Genomic DNA, 16,358 nt, shown 5'->3' with positions numbered 1-16,358 from the left:
CTGTTGCCTGGAGGTGGGAGTGTTTGTGTTTGAGCTGAGGGGAGCAAGGAGTCCAGGTAGCAACGGAATTCTGGGCATCATCTTGGGTGTGAGGAGAGGAAGGCAGTGCGCTGTGATTTTCCTAAACTCCTATCATTTGACTTCCGTGTTTGGCTCAGATGATAGTCTGTCTCTTTAGACGCGTGGGACAGGACCTCTTGCTACGGGTCAAAACTTGGTCACAGCTCTGACCTTTCTGAGGTGGACTTTGATTCATCTTCTTGGTGGCCAAGTTTATGATGTTCTTTATTTTTTTAAATAAGTTTATTATCTTTATTTATTTATTGGATAGAGACAGCCAGAAATAGAGAAGGAAGGGGAAGATAGAGAGGGAAATAGAGAGACCCCTGCAGTACTGCTTCACCACTTGCTAAGCTTTCCCCCTGCAGATGGGGATCGGGGCTTTGAACATGGGTCCTTATGCATTGTAATGTGTGGTCAACCAGGTGCGACCCAGCCCCGTGATGTTCTGTATTTCCACAGCTCCTTGGAAAGGGTTATTTTTTTAGTATTTTTTTTTAGATCAAGGTGATACTTAGCATACAAGTCCAACTTGACTTGTTGTAAATCACTGCAGTGATCTGGATACCGGAAACCGTATATCAGATATAACTATATCAGGCAATGTTCTTGGCAGCTGTGGTTACTTAGTGATGAAGAGGAGATCACCCTGTGTCCTTAAAAAGACGACGAGGACATGGAGAGAAGGCTGCCACTGAAGCTGGAGCTCCAGGCTGGGAGAAGGCTCACCTGGTAGACAGGGCACCTTTCCATATGCAAGGGCTCGGGTTCAAACCCTGGCACCATATGGTAGTACCATGCACAGCACCAAGCAAGCATACTATTCTCCTGGAACCATGAGGAGGTGCCTCTCCCCTCTCCCTCTCCCCTGTTCCCTCTTCCTCTCCCAGTCCCCTCTTCCTCTCCCTCTCCCTCTCTAATGTCCCCTGTCCCCTCTCCCTCTCCCCTCTCCCTCTCCCCTCTCCCTCTTTCCTGTCCCCTCTCCCCTTTCCCTCTCCCTTTCTCTTTCTTCTCCCTCCCCCTCCCTCTCCCTCTCCCCTGTCCCCTCTCCTTCCTCCCTCCCCTGTCTCCTCTCCCTCTTCCCTCTCCCATCTTCACTCTCCCCTCTCCCTCTCCCCCTCCCCTCTCCCTCTCCCCTCCCCCTCTCTTTCTCTCAAATTAAAAGAATAAGAAAGCCAGCTCTGGAGTAGGGGGATTATACATGCCAAGGGTCTGTCAGTGCTCCTCCCCTACCCCCCCCCCAAAAAAAAAGATGGAGCTCTCAGGCAGCTTAGAGAAGAAATGGCTCTCCCCTTAAGAGTGTCCCCCACAAGCACCTTGATCCGGCTTCTCTAGCAGGGGGAGAGCTCTGTAGTTTTCAAGATGCCCAGTGTGTGGTCATTTGTATTAACAGCAGTTCTAGGGTACTAGTCAGTAAGACCTGACATGACTGTGCTTGAAGCTCACCTTCTTCTTGCCTTATCTTAATTTATTTGTTAGGTAGAGGCAGCCAGAAATCGAGAGGGAAGAAGGTGATAGAGAGGGAGAGACAGAGAGACACCTGCGGCCCTGTTTCAGCACTTGCAAAGCTTTCCCCCTATTGGTGGGAACTTGGGACTTGAACCCAGGTCCTTATGCATTGTAACAGGTGTGCTCAGCCAGGTGTGTCACCACCCAGCCCTGGTCACCTTCTTCTTGACCTTCACCGGGAGTTGTTCTGAATTTAGCAAAGTGGCTTTGCACTGCAGAGGTTTCTGATCAGTGCAGTGGAATTTTCCATAGACAAGAAGCTCCCAAGGCTGGCGTGCCTGCCAGTGTTTCCCTTAGTTCATCTGTTACGGAAGGAAAAGTAGCAGGTTCCTGGTAACATTGGGCACCTCTGTGGTCTTTCTCCTGGTACCCTTTGCAAGTGACCGTTGCTTAGATGCCTGTTGCCTTAGTTGTGCCATTAAACTGAATTTTCAGATTCCTTAAATCAGTTGTATGGAACATCCTAGGATTTAAGGATTGATTGCATCTCTGGAAGTATTCATTTGTCCATGTGACCAAGGCCCCAAGACTCAGGTTAGTATGTCAAGAAAGTTGTAAAACTCTGTTGAGAATGGGGAGGAGGAAGAGGAGGAGAAGAGAGAGGAAGAGGAGGAGAAGAGGGAGGAAGAGGAGGAGAAGTCGGAGGTAGAATGACACTGCATAGTCATGTCATTCTGAAGGTTCAATGGAAACAGCATTTTCCACATAATATTTGCCCTGTGCTGTTATTTGAAAAAAGACGAATATTTATGATGATCAAGAAGACAGAGCCAGGACAGGGGTAGATAGCATAATGGTTCTGCAAAGAGATTCTCATGCCTAAGACTCCAAAGTCCCAGGTTCAGTCCCTTGCACCACCATAAGCCAGAGCTGAGCAGTGCCCTGGTTGGGGGTGGGGAAGAGGGGGAGAGGCCGAGCTGTTTAAAATGGTGCACATAGTGTGAAATACAAGGACTGGCACAAGGCTCCTAGTTCAAGCTCCTGGCTCCCCCCCCCCCCCCGCAGAGGGGTCGCTTCACAAGTGGTGAAGCAGGTCTGCAGGTGTCTTATCTTTCTCTTCCCCTCCTCTCTTGATTTCTCTGTGTCATAGCCAACAACAATAATAACAGCAACAACAACAGCAACAACAGCAATGGAAAAAAAGCTGGCTTCCAAGAGCAGTGGATTTGTAATGCAGGCACGAGCCCCAGTGACAATCCTGGAGGCAAAAAAAAAAAAAAAAAAAGGAGGGGATGGGTGGGAAGAATGACTTCTATCGAAAAGGACAGAGACAAGTGTTGGCGAGGATGTTAGGAAAAAGGCACTCTTACACTGCTGGTGTCAATTAGTCCAGCCCCTGCAGAAAAACAGTCTGGAGATTCCTCAAGATGTCCAAATAGACCTACCCCATGACCTGAGAATTCCTCTTCTTTTTTTTAAAATTTATTTATTTGTTCCCCCTTGTTTTTTATTGTTGTAGTTATTATTGTTGTCATTGTTGGATAGGACAGAGAGAAATGGAGAGAGGAGGGGAAGACAGAGAGGGGGAGAGAAAGACAGACACCTGCAGACCTGCTTCACTGCCTGTGAAGCGACTCTCCTGCAGGTGGGGAGCTGGGGGCTCTAACCGGGATCCTTACGCTGGTCCTTGCACTTTGCGCCACCTGCGCTTTAACCCGCTGCACTACCACCCAACTCCTGACAATTCCTCTTCTAAGTACCTGGCCAAAGAACACACAGCATTCACCCAAACAGGGCTGTGCATGTCTCTGTCCATGGCAGCACAGCTTGTGTTGACAGGATTTGGAAATAATGGCAAGTATCCAACCAGAGGTGGTTATTTAAGGAAGCTGTGGTCTGCACCCCTGATGGGACCCTTCCACCTGAGGCCTTCTCTTCTGCTCCAGTGTGAACGGAACTGGAAGGGAGAGAGTGAAGTGAAATAAGTCAGAAGGAGGAGGATGGGGACTGGATGCTGTCAGGTATAGAGGGGGCTTGGGTAAGATCTGGACGGGTGTGCTGCTGTATTGCACCAAAGCAAAGAACTCTGGGGGAGGGGGCCAGGGAGAAGGTTGGAGGGTGGTCTTTGAGGTCCTGGTGCAGGATGGTGATAAAGGACCCAAGTTGGGAGTAAGAGTGTCTTGCAGATACTTGAGATGAGAGACTGTACCCAGGTGTCAAGAATTGTACTAAGAAGAAAAAGAGCCAGCTATACCTAAGAGAAAAAAATAAAGGACTGTAAAACGAGAAAATAATAATAATAATGACAGGGGTACTCCCCAGAAGGTGGCACATTGGCTAAAGTGTTAGGCTCCCAAGCGTGAGGTCCCTTGTTCCTTCCCTGGCATCGCACGTGCCACAGAGGTGCTGTGTTCTGGTTGCCCTGTCTTAAAAATAAATAAATATGTATTTCTCTCTATTTTTATTTGATAAAGATGGAGAGAAGTTGAGAGGGGAGTTGTGGGGTCGGGGGGAGAGAAAGACACCTGCAGGCCTGCTTCACTGCTTCTCAAGCTTCCTACAGGTGAGCAGCATAGCACCCCTGCCTAGCACCCCCATATATATATATATATATGGAAAAGTAATAAAGCGAGGGAAAATAGAGTGAGACTTTAACAAACTGGCCTATTTCAACAGATCCAAGGACTTAAAAGGGGACAAAGTTAGAGGGGAGTTTGAAAGGAGGTTAGAGACTTAGGACCCTTTGGTGGAGGGAGATGACAGTCGAGGGGGTGGGTGATGGATATGTCCCCCTGTGACAGTAACAGTCTCATCCATCAGCATGTCCTCAGTAAAATGATAAAAAATAAATAAAGGGAAGAGGCTCTGATGGACCGTAGAATCCTTCTCCCTCTCCCTCTCCCTCTCCCTCTCCCTCTCCCTCTCCCTCTCCCTCTCCCTCTCCCTCTCCCTCTCCCTCTCCCTCTCCCTCTCCCTCTCCCTAACACACACACACACACACACACATACACACAGAGAGGGAGAGGGAGAGGGAGAGGGAGAAGGAGAGAGGGAGAGAGAGAGGTGTCGCCTTCCTTTAACCTTTAATAAGCAGGGAAGTCACAGGTCCCCTTTCTCCTCTTAAACCATCTAACTAGTCCTATGGATTAGATCAGGCAGAATGAGGGGTAGGTCAGCACAGTGGCAATGCACAGGGCCTGCAGGCAAGAGGTCCAGGTTTACGCTCCAGCACCATCCTCACCACAGCTGAGCACTGGTCTGCTCCAAGAATAGATGAATGAATAGAAAGACCAGAATCAAACCAGTTGTATTTGTTTTTACCGAGGACTTCTGTATATCCTGTTCTTCCTGTAAGGCGCAAACAAACTGTGATTTGTGACCTCTGTCTCACTCATGGAGTTATCTTTTCTCACTTAATACAGAAATTGACTTTTTTTTTGGCTCGTGTCAATGATAAAAGAGACGAAAACTTCCCTGTCCTATACTGATCACGGGCAAGCCAGCTTTATCTTAATAAAAGGAGATGGTGTTTGCATTTCTCTTGGGCCTTTTCTCTGGCCTCAGTAATCCTATCAACTTTCCACAGAACATCCATCACTACCCAGACTAATTGCCCAGAGCCCCTGTGGACGCTGCCTGTTTGTTGTCTCTCTCTCTGCAGACCCCGCATGGCTGCCGCCTGTTCCCCTCTGCCCGGCTGACAGGGCTAATCAGTGTGATCAATAGACCCCCTCCTCCTGCTCCCACAGTCACTAAGTAGATTTGCTTTACTTAATATCCACAGGAGGGTGTGGGGGGAGGGCTGTCTGGATGCATGGTGGGGATTTTAACTGAATCCTTGACTGTCAGACCCATGCTGGAGTGGAGAACATTCCCAGGGTGGTGGGAATGAAGCTTAGCAGACTCCTTGCTCTTTGGGGACATCTGAGTTCAGGTGAGTTCTGGTGAGTCCAGGTGAGTTCTGGTGGCTCCAGAAACTTCGACCCAGATTGCTTTTTCCAGAACTGAAGCCAGGGAGGGGCTGTTGGTTTGAATGCAGGTTGGAAATCGATTCTTATCTTTTCATTGCCGAACTGGTAGCTTGTAAATCAAGGAGTTGATTGCTTCTCTCACTCAATAATCTCGTGATGGTCCTATTTACAAAAATAAATAAGTAAATAAATAAATACTGAACAGAACAAATGTCCAGTTGTGACTGGGGTTTTTCTGACCTTGTTGTTAAACTCACAGCTCCCCAGGTCGGTGCTTGAGGCTTCTTGTGTGAAAACACTAGGGAATGCAAATGTTTCTGACCTTGCTTATTTATTCTGAGAGATGTGGAGCATTGCTCTGCTCTGGTATATGCCATGCTGGGGATTGAACCCAGGACCTGCACTACAAGGTCTGTGCTCTATTCACTTAGTATCTCCTTGGCCTTTTACTCCAAAGTTAAAACACGCCTGATCTCTGCCTTTTGGGACTGAAATTGCCATTTGTGGTGGCTGTGTGGCCAAAAATTCAGAAAATACCTTTTTGAATGATAAGGATATGGAATAAAAATTGCAAGCAGGGCATCTTGGACGTGTGCAGCCCTGGGTTCAGTCACTCGCACTGCACGGTTTTGTTAATGTCTCCTTTCTTCAATAAATAAATAATAAAATAAATAAATAATGAAATAAAAAAAGAAAAAAGATCCTATAGGGAAAAAATGGGGGCAAATATATACAAATATAGGCAGATAGTTGTAGAAATAATAGTTAACTCAAATCTGCAATCTTAAGGGAACTGCTGTAGCTTACAGTGGAGGAATTGGAGACTCAGCTCTGGTGGGAATGGAGTGGAGTTTTACCCTGTTATCTTGTAATTTGGTAAGTCCTATTTATTGTTCTGTGACTTTGCAGGAAGCTCTTTGCCTGCACCTGCTAGGACCTCCTCCAGCCTCCCTTCCTGTGGTACCTCCCACTCTAGTTCCCACCCCACTTCAGAAGCGTGAAGCACTTGACACTTGCAGGCCTTGGGGTAGGCAGGTAGGTCTCACACGAGACGGGACATGGGACAGTGCTGCTTTGTGGCTTGGTCTCAGGAGCTGGGCTTTTGGAAGGCAGAAAGTGTTTTCTCTGGGTTGCAGAGAGGAGAGTAAGTACCACAGCTGAGAAGGCTGTGCTCCAGCTTTGATGGTTTCCTCAGCAATTCTGTCAGGCTGGATCAAAGCCTGGTCCGGAGTGTAATGTGAAAAGACAGACAGAGAGAGAGAGAGAGAGAGAGAGAGAGAGAGAGAGAGAGTGTGAGTGTGAGTGTGTGTGTGTGTGTGTGTGTCCACCCATGCAACAAGAGAGCTTCCTGAAAACCAGATCCCCTTACAGGTCAGGTCAGGGCAGGGCAGGGCAGGGCAGGGCAGGGCAGGGCAGGTGCACCACATCCAGGTGACATCTGCTGGGCAGAGAGGAGCGGCCGTGACTTAGTGAGATCAAGTTCTTGCTCATCAGAGGCTGCTGCCTTGGGGCATGGGAGCTTGGTGACAGTGACCTCAGGGCAGTCTGCAGGGACAGCTTGGAGATCTGAGACTGCTTCACCCCCCTTGCCTCCCCCCTCCCCGCCTCCTGGGGGTATGAGGGGGTCAGTGCCAGGCTTCAGGGCTAGGAGTGGCGTGGTGTAAACAAGAGCCAGCTGCTGTCAGGGCGTCTCTTGCTTCTCTCCAGCTGCAGAGAAATGCAGACTTCAATCCTCAGCAGTCGGACAATGGCGACTCAGGCCCCTGACCTACCTTCCTGACCACTCAGGCCCATGGGAGGAACCACTGGGTGGGTGGGGGGCGTCTCTCCTAGAGCCAGGGAGGTCCCCCACTTCTTCAGTGGGAACTGAGGCTCCCCTGCCCCCAGAGATCTCATTCATCCCTCCGTACAGTCACATTCCAGGATAGAGGCACAGGCTGTGGCCAGAACCAGGACGGGTGGGGCTGCCTTTGGTGGTGAGCTCACAACAGCCGCTCTGCTCCAGCCAGGCCCTGTGTGTGCCCCTGAGGGTGGGGACAGGACTAGACCTCTCACAGCCTGTGGGGTTTTTTTTTTTCCTTTTTTTTTTTGGGGGGGGAGGTTTTTTTTTATTAGTGATTTAATATTTGTTTCCAGAATTACAAGATAAGGAGTATAATTTCACACCATCCCCACCACCAGAGTTCTGTGTCCCCATTCTCTCCATTGGAGACTGTAGTGGTTCTCCCAAGGTCACAGATATGGGTTGACTATTAATTCCCATCACCAGAGCTCCGTTTCCCACTCCCTCCCCTGATAGCTTCCCTATTCTTTATCCATCTGAGAGTATGGACCCAAGGCCATTGTGGGATGCAGAAGGTGGAAGGTCTGGCTTCTGTAATTGCTTCCCCGCTGAACGTGGGCGTTGGTACGTTGATCCATATTTCCAGCCTGTCTCTCTCTCTCTTTCCCTAGTGGGGCAGGGCTCATTGGTGGGGCCGTCTGCCCAGGGAAGTCCAGTTGGCATCCTGGTAGCATCTGGAACCTGGTGGCTGAAAAAGAGTTAACATATAAAGCCAAACAAGTTGTTGATTAATCATGAACCTAAAGGCTGGACTATTATTTCTGTATCTGGCTGTCCCTCTGTCTGTCTCTCTATCTATCTTTTTGTCCATTTTGTTTAATGGTCCCTCCTCCTCTTTCTTTCTAAGTCACAACTGCATTTATTACTACTTCCAAATGTCTTTCCTGTTGCTTCCTTTTCTCTCTCTGGATCCTGATGGAACTGGGGTTTGAAGCCCTCTAATCATCTTCCCCTAACATTCCTACCCCTTCTGGGAGTCTGGATCAACATTCTTTTGGGGGTACAGAAGGTGGTTGTGCTGGCTTCTATGATTCGCTCTCCACCAGAGCCTGTGTTTTAAGGGTGTGATGTGCGGGGCGGGGGGTGACTAGGCTGAGGTCACAGATGGGGAGAGATTGTAAAGAAAGCCACCTATTGTCCTCACTCCCAAAATGCTTTCCCAGTCCGGCTGCTCTGAGCTTGGTTGTCTCAGCCTGTGCCCCGGTGATGTCATTTGCTGGAGACATCAGGGATCTGAGTGTGGGCATCAGGGAGGGGTACACCTCGAAGGGGGTTGGGGGAAGGGGAGGGAAGTTGAGCGTCCTGTCTTGCTTGAAGGACAGTATGCCGCATTCTCCCATGTGCATTGACATGAGATTGACAACGCGCGTTTCTGCTGGTACAGACAGACACCTCTTGACTGCAAACTCCAGCGGTCTGCGTGCTCCTGGGACTACAGTTCTGTAAGAGCACATAGATGGGCCAGGAGAGATAGGGCATCAGGTAGGGCGCCTGCCTCACCCTGTGTATGACCCAGGTTCAAGCCCCTACTTATGTTTTGCTATGGCAGTTATCTGTAGCGCTCTGTGCACAGTGACTCCACTGCTCCCAGTGGACTTTTTTCTTTTTCTTTTTCTGATAGAGACAGAAATAGAAGAATAGAGACAATGTAGCACTACTTCACCACTCGTGCAGGTGGGCGCCAAGGTTATGTTATCGTGTGTGCTCTAGTGAGTGAACTGTCACCCAGGTCTGGTGTGGTCTGGTCTCATCATTGGGAGTATTATTGTTTTAACTCTGTGCCTGTGTAAGGACTCCACTGACCTAGGCAACCAATCTTTTCCTTTTTCGTCCTTCCTTCCTGCCTGCCTGCCTGCCTGCCTGCCTTTCTTTTCCGAGAGGAGAGATACAGCACTGTCCTACCCTTCATGAAGCTCCCTTCTGCAGGTGACTTGGAACCCAGAACCTCTCACTTGGTAACTCTAATGTGTACGTCACCTCCTGACCTCTTCCTGTTCATCTGAATAAGGAAGAAAAAAAGAAAGAAGAAGAAGGGCTCTGGGCGTGGCACACCTGGTCGAGTACACACATTATAGTGTGCCAGGACCCAGGGTCGAGCATTGCTGTAGGACTGACACACACTCTCTCCCTACTTTTCCCTTCCCTCTCAATTTCTCTCTGTCTCTCTATATAATGAATAAAAATGGAAAAAGAAAGAAGAAAAGGGGAAAAAGAAAGAAAGGTGTTTAAAGCCCATTTTTCTGGAATAGCAGCATAATTTCCCGATGCCCTCCGAGACGTGGTCCTCCAACCTACCACCCGCCACCTGACCCCTGGGCATCGCAGCAAAAGATCCAGGCAGGCGCCAGTGTCCCCGCTGTGGGAATTCCGTGCACACCCTTTCTCCTGCTCTCTGTCATTCCTGCCCCAATTGCAAGCTCTCAAGTCCCTTAAGACATCTGAACTCAAGATCCTAGAGCCAGAGTTAACTTCCGCCCCACCATAACTACAGGGGAGTCCATGCTGACAGGTGGATACGGAGGTTCCAAGGAGGTGTGGAAGTTCACTCTGAGGTCCCCTGGGACTTGTCACCCATGGTTGAGACCTTGTCCTAGGACACACAGGACTCAGTGGTTCAGGTACTGCTTTTGGTTGGATCAGGTGTCTGTGGCATGGGTGGACAGGTAAAACTAAAGAGGGTATGACTTATGCGTGATGTCAGGTGGCTCCCTCAGAGGAGGAGTTTGGAGTTGGTTTCAGCACAAGGACCAATGGCAATGAGTCTCCCCATGGCAGTTTTTTTTTTTCCAGTTCTATGGCCAGAGGGTGTTTTAAACTCTGCCCTGCTAGAATAGACTCATGGACTTATTCTGAGGGTTGAGAGGTAGACGGAGGTAAATGGTGATGATTCAAGAATCAAGGAACATTTTGCTTTGTGCTTTGCTCGGGCTGGCCACGCCTTGATTGCTCAGGCCTTTTAAAATTTCATTATCAGGGGCGCTAATGCAGTTCCAGTAGTTGAAACCATTTTGTTTCTTGGCAAAAGAGTATTCTTCAGGGGACGACTGCCCAGCGTCTGACACGTGCAGAAGGAAGGTTTGAGAGTATGTCTTCCGGATCGCCCCGCTCGTCAGGAGGGTGGAGTTAGAGGTTACCCCCCCCACACACACACACACACATCTCAGTAGCTTTCAGCATAGAGGAGGAAGTTATAAGCATGCCATCTCTTGCTGTCTCTCTGTCCCTCCTGAAAGAAGGAACAGATGAATTTTTGGGAGCCGGCCAAGGAAGGAATTAGGTAAGCCATGCCCGTCTGCTTTTACCTCGTGTTTATAGAACAGCAGTATGTGAGAAGTGCAATTAGCCTTGATAAGCGAGGAGGTCTGCAGTTTACCCAGTCATGTCATCAGTGATTTGTGCTTTTTAGAGGTTAGCACAGGAACCGAAGTGTCAAGTGACATCCCTGTAAAAATAGGAAGATCCATGCTGCATGCAGGCTCGGATCGGGGGTTTTATCTCTTAGCTGTACCACAACTGAGTCGATTTATTTCAGCTTCAAAAATCGGTTCTTTCGCTGCTCCATTACCATCACTAAGTGCATTCTTTTTCTCTGCCTTCTCCAGTGCTCCCAAGTTTGCTCTTTAAGAAGGCACCTTGCTAGGGCTTCCAGAGGAATGATTCTTACCAGGCTAATTTAAGCGTGTCATTTCCCCCCCCCGCCCCCAGGTAGAGAGAACTGGTGTTTGTTGGGCTTTATGTTCTGGGGAATTTGGAAGCATTGGGCCCTGGAATTCAGTCTGTTAAGATCTCAACTGTGCTATGGCTTCAATTTTCTTTTCTTCTTTTCTTTTTATGCCTCCAGGTTTATTGCTGGGACTCACTGCTGGCTCTATGAATGCACAACTCCTGGCAGGCATTTTTTTTTTTTTTCATTTTGTTGGACAGGACAGAGAGAAATTGAGAGAGGAAGGGAAGATAGAGAGGGGGAGAGAAAGACAGACACCTACAGACCTGCTTCACTGCTTATGAAGTGACCCCCTCCCCCCCGTAGGTGGGGAGCTGAGGGCTTGAACCAGTATCCTTGTGCTTCATACTAGGTGTGCTTAACCCAGTGCACCACGGTCGGGCCCCCTGGCTTTAATTTCCAATAGAGGAAATTACAAAAGGATAAAATCACATACCGACTATAATATGGAGAGGGAATACTCACCTACTGGTTGCCTCCGTGTTGAAATCAGAATTTCATAATGAGACTAGCACTGGAAGACCCACAAGGGAAACCTGTTAAGATCAGCAGCAGTGCTGATAATGAGTCCTTGCTCTATTCAAACCTCAGGGTGCAGTTAGCTTGTCTCGTGAGCGAGTTGAGAGCTGTCTTTTTTTTTTTTCATTCTCCTTGTATTCACCAGATAATTTTGGTGAACGATGTACCGGGACTGTGGTTTAAAAACTACTCACAACACCCATAGAGTCCTTCTTGTCCTTTCAGGCCTTGCTGCATAGTCGTCTGCAGAGCCGGGGGGGTGGGGGGGGGTGGGGGTATAAGCAGAATTCCAGCCAGCCGCTGCCTGACTCTGGAACAGAGTCAAAGCAGAGGGTCTGGGTTACAGCTCACCCAGAAGGGCAGGTGCCCTGCCAGGCCTGTGGCCCTGGGTTTGAGCACCCCCACCTCGAGGAGAGGTCCATGGATGGTGATGCTGTGGGGTCTCTTCCTCCCTCCTCCCTTTCTGTCTTCCTCTGTCTCTTCCTAAAATAAAGAATGAAAGAGGGGGCTGGGCAGTAGCGCAGTGGGTTAAGCGCAAGGACCGACGTAAGGATCCCAGTTCGAGCCTCCCTGGCTCCCCACCTGCAGGGAAGTCGCTTCTCAAGCGGTGAGGCAGGTCTGCAGGTGTCTGTCTTTTTCCTTTCTCTCCCCCTCTCTGTCTTCCCCTCCTCTTTCCATTTCATTCTGTCCTATCCAACAACAAAGACAGCAATAACAGCAACAATAATAACAACAACAAACAAGGGCAACAAAAGGGGGAAAATAAAAATTAAAAAAAAAAACTGAAGTCTTATTTATGATCAAAACAAAAATAGAAGAAAAAAAAAAGAAGAAAAGAATAGGCCCAGGGAGATTACTCAGCTGTGGCATCGTATGTGTATAACAGCCTGTCTTCCTTGGCTGGTGATACGAGGGGGAAAAAAAAACTGAAACAATATTATATACTCAGAGCATATGTATAAATTGTAAAAAAAAAAAAACTGTAATATTAAAGTGTCCTCCCCACATGCTCGATAGTGAGTGATTCTGAGAACAGTCCTTTATTTTATTTTTTACCAGAGCACTGCTCAGCTCTGGCTTATGGTGGTGCGGGAAATTGAACCTGGGACTTGACGGAGCCTCTGGCTTGAGAGTCGGTTTGCATAGCCATTATGCTATCTATCCCTGCCCTATTTTATTTTATTTTATTTTTTAAAATGTATTATTCCATAGAGACGGAGAGAAATTGGGAGGAGAGGAGGAGACAGAGAGACACATGCAGCCCTGTTTCACCACCCGCAAAGCTTTCTCCTCTGCAGGTGGGGAGCCGGGGCTTGAACCCAGGTCTTTGTGAATCATTACATGTGTGCCTCTGCCTGCCCTCCTCCTTTTTTTTTTCCTCTATGCCTTTTTGACACAGAGTGAAAGACACAGGGACTGAGTCTGCACACATTACAGTGTGTGTGGACCCGGGTTCAAGCCCTCAGTCCCCACCTGCAGAGGAGAAGCGTCAGAAGCAGTGGGGTGAGCAGTACTGCAGGGTGTCTCTCTCTGTCTCTCTCCCCTTCTGCATCTTTCCTTTCCTTCTCAATTTCTCTCTGTCCTATCAAATACATTAATAAATAAAATTTTAAAAAATGGGAAGGGGGAGTGAAGTGAGAGGCACAGAGAGAGACAGAAAGAGAGACACCTGCAGCACTGCTCCTCCACTTGAATATCAGCCGATCTCTCCTCTCCGCCGTCTTTGCTGCTTCCGAATTCTGACGACTATCTGTAAAAGTGTTCTTGTGCAGATCTTCATGGGGACGTCAGTTTGCGACTTTGAGGAGTCAGTCCCAGAGAGCTCAGTTTCTGGGCTGTGTAGTGAGAGAGCTCTGTAAGGAGCTGCCCAACTCCCTTCCACAGTGACTGTGCTGTTTTCTAGTTCATTTTTCCCGTTCCTGCTAGCAGTTGTTGTTGTCTTTGTCCTATATTCTGACTTTCCAAGTGGGTATGTGGGGATGTGTGTCATTATTGTTTTAGTTTGCATTCCCCTGACAGGATATGATGTGGTGTCTCTTCTCATCTCTGGCTTGGCCATCTTGCTATTTTCTTTAGTGAGGTGTCTATTAAAAGTCTGGTGTATGGTGGTGCGAGGGATTGAACCTGGGACTTGGGAGCCTCAGGCATGAGAATCTCTTTGTATAACCATTATATTACCTACTCCCCCCCCCTTTTTAAAGGACACTTTTTTTCTTTTAGCCTCCAGGGTTATCACTGGGGCTCGGTGCCTGCACTACGAATCCACTGCTCCGGGAGGCCTCCTTTTCCCTTTTGTTGCCCTTCTTGTTTATTGCTGTTGCTGTCATGATTGTTGTTTTTGCTATCGTTGTTTTTGGATAGGACAGAGAGAAATGGAGAGAGGAGGGAAAGACAGAGGGTGAGAGAAAGACAGACACCTGCAGACCTGCTTCACTGCTTGTGAAGTGACCCCCTGCAGGTGGAGAGCTGGGGGCTCGAACCTGGATCCTTATGCCAGTCCTTGTGCTTTGTGCCACCTGAACTTAACTCGCTGTGCTACTGCCTGCCCTTCCCTGTTGGCTTGTTTAATTGGGTTGTTGCACACTGTCGTGTGTGCTTAACCGGGTGAGCTACGCTTGCTCCAGGTAGGTTAGATTTTTATCAGATTTTTTTTCCTGCATTTGAGTATATACCCCATGATTCTTCTCTCTTAACCTGTTGATGGGATAAATTAGATTGAGTTTCAATAAAATACCTGAAGGGGGGATGCATAAAGTCTTACTTTCTTTTCTGCATGTTCAGAATTCTTTGTGTATCCGGATAAAGTCCTTTGTCATGTGTCTCTTTGGCAAAGACCTTCGCAAAGTATGTGCCTACTCGCCTCTTTCTTTTCACGTTGACTTTTTGCACCAAGCTTTCAATTCTAATGAAGCACAGTGTACCCATCAAGCCTTTCATAAACCAGGCCCTTGGCATTTTACCTCAAGGCGTCACCGTACCCAAGGTCATCCGAGTGTTTTCCTGTGGTTTTTTTTCTGGAGGTTTTATTTTCATGTTTTAGGTGTAGACCAAAGATCCATTTAAAGATTCTTCTTCTCCTTCTGTTTCTCCTTCTCCTTCTTCTTTTTTTCCATAGCAGTGCTCTGCTCTGGCTTACAGTGGTGCTAGAGATTGAACCTGGGACTTGGGAGCCTCAGGTATGAGAGTCTGTTTGCATAACCATTTTGCTATCTGCCCAGACTTTTAAAAAAAATTATTTTATTCCCTTTTGTTGACCTTGTTGTTTTTTATTGTTGTAGTTATTATTGTCATTGCTGTTGGATAGGACAGAGAGAAATGGAGAGAAGAGAGGAAAACAGGAGAAGAAAAAGACAGACACCTGCAGACCTGCTTCACCGCTTGTGAAGTGACTTCCCTGCAGGTGGGAAGCCGGGGGCTGGAACCAGGATCCTTACGCCAGTCCTTGCATTAAAAAAAAATTTTTTTTTTCCCCTAGGACTTCACATCTGTGTGATTCCACTGCTCCCAGTAAACTTTTTTTTTTTCCTCCAGGGTTATTGCTGGGCTCGGTGCCTGCACCATGAATCCACCGCTCCTGGGGGTCATTTTTTCCCCCTTTTTGTTGCCCTAGTTGTTGCAGCCTCGTTGCGGTTATTATTGCCATTGTTGACGTTGCTTTGTTGTTGGATAGGACAGAAAGAAATGGAGACAGGAGGGGAAGACAGAGAGAGGGGGAGAGAAAGACAGACACCTGCAGACCTGCTTCACCGACTGTGAAGCGACTCCCCTGCAGGTGGGGAGCTGGGGGCTCGAACCGGGATCATTACGCCGGTCCCTGCGCTTTGCGCCACGTGCGCTTAACCCACTGCGCCACCGCCCGACTCCCAAACTTTTTTTTTTTTAGTTATTTTTATTCTCTTTGTTTATTGGATAGCCAGAATAGAGATAGCCAGAAATCAAGAGGATAGGGGGAGATAGAGAGGGTGAGAGACAGAGAGAGACACCTGCAGCCCTGCCTCACCACTTGTGAAGCTGTCCCCTGCGGGAGGGACTGTGGGCTCCATCACACTTGAGCACTGTGGTGTGTGCACTCAGTCAGGTGCACCACCACCTGTCACCTGATGAACTTTTTTTTTTAAGTTAGAGGGTGAGAGACAGTGAGGGGTGGGTAGATGATAGAAAGATATATAGACAGACAGACAGCCAAGATGGATGTACACAGCTACGCTGCACTGCCCCTGAGGCTCCCGAGTGTTAACCACAGGATGTGGATCCGTGCGGGATGAAGTGTGTCCGTCCTGTCCAGGCTAAGCTGTTGCTGGCCCTTTATTAGTTGCTGTTGTATGGGAAATCAGTTGGTGTTCCCTTGAGTATCACCATTAATCCTGCAACCGTGATTATTTATTTGCTCCATGATTCGTTCAGATTTTCTACATGGGGAATCATCTTGTCATTTACAAAGGCAATTTCACATCTTGTTTCCGAGCCTGTATACATTTTCTCCTCTCTCTCTCTTTCTTTTAAATATTCTATTTATTTTTGAAAGAGATGCAGAGACAGAAAGACAGAGAAACACCAGAGCACTGTACAACTCTGTCCTATTGTGGTATGGGGGATGGAACCTGCAACTTCAGAGCCTTAGACGTGAGAGTCTCTTTGCATAATCATTATACTATCTGCCCCCACCCTTCTTTTCTTCTCTTAAGTTCATTACTGGGGGTGGCTTCCAGTGCGATATTGCCAAGCAAGTAGTCTTACTTTCTTTGCTGTCTTAGTGGGAAAGCTTCAAGTTTCTCACCTTTCAGGACGACGC

At 48.1% G+C, this 16,358-nt stretch overlaps 1 protein-coding gene across 8 annotated transcripts in view; it reads left to right on the top strand.

Moving 5' to 3' along the window:
* TLN2 (talin 2) overlaps positions 1–16,358 on the top strand; it is a 414,501-nt gene that overhangs the window by 170,236 nt on the left and 227,907 nt on the right. Inside the window, exon 1 of one of the 8 annotated variants that reach the window (XM_060174396.1) lies at positions 10,581–10,600. The exons of the other annotated variants lie outside the window; for them this stretch is intronic. The gene's annotated coding sequence lies outside the window, so the exon portion shown is untranslated. Of the gene's footprint in view, positions 1–10,580; positions 10,601–16,358 lie in introns of those variants that run through there. 8 annotated transcript variants of the gene reach the window in all.

The sequence above is a fragment of the Erinaceus europaeus genome, chromosome 16 (assembly GCF_950295315.1).
Source record: "Erinaceus europaeus chromosome 16, mEriEur2.1, whole genome shotgun sequence".
Taxonomy (NCBI): domain Eukaryota; kingdom Metazoa; phylum Chordata; class Mammalia; order Eulipotyphla; family Erinaceidae; genus Erinaceus; species Erinaceus europaeus.
This window is presented reverse-complemented; position numbering and strand designations above follow the sequence as displayed.